Here is a 641-nt window from a genome sequence, read left to right on the forward strand (position 1 = left end):
AAGAGGTCCACGTCTGCCCTGCCAAAGACCCTCCAGATGCGCTCCACCACCTCTGGGTGAAGCTTCCACTCCCCTGGGAGCGGTGTCTGACGGGACAGAAAATCTGCTGGCACGTTCTGCGGTCCTGGGATGTAGGCTGCCCTGAGGCTGCATGTATCTGCATATGGTGCAGGTAATGGACACTCAATTAGTAAATGTTTTGGATACACATTTTACTACCAAAAGTGAACAAAGGCATCAGAGCTGACCACATTCAGTTAAATCACCCAAATTTGAAAAACCAAATGTGAACAGGGGATAATATAACAAAAAACTCAGCTCAGGATCATGCTAGAACGTGCCCCAGCCCTCCTCTAAAGGACGACTCCTAAAATCCCAAAGTTTTAGCTGGTGAAGAGGCTGGTACTGGAGACCTGATAACTCAGCTAAGCACAGAGTGCATTTTCCACCAGCGGGTTCGAGGGTTGCCGCCACGACAGGCACCAATTACCTTGCATCCACAGCTCCGATAAGCCGCCTCAACAATGGAGGCATGGAACATGGCCCACTCGGACTCAATGTCTCCCGCCTCCCCTGGAACATGTTCGAAGTTCTCCCGGAGGTGGGAGTTAAAGCTCCGCCTAACAGGAGACTCTGCCAGA

This window comes from Kryptolebias marmoratus, linkage group LG12, assembly GCF_001649575.2.
Source record: "Kryptolebias marmoratus isolate JLee-2015 linkage group LG12, ASM164957v2, whole genome shotgun sequence".
Classification (NCBI taxonomy): domain Eukaryota; kingdom Metazoa; phylum Chordata; class Actinopteri; order Cyprinodontiformes; family Rivulidae; genus Kryptolebias; species Kryptolebias marmoratus.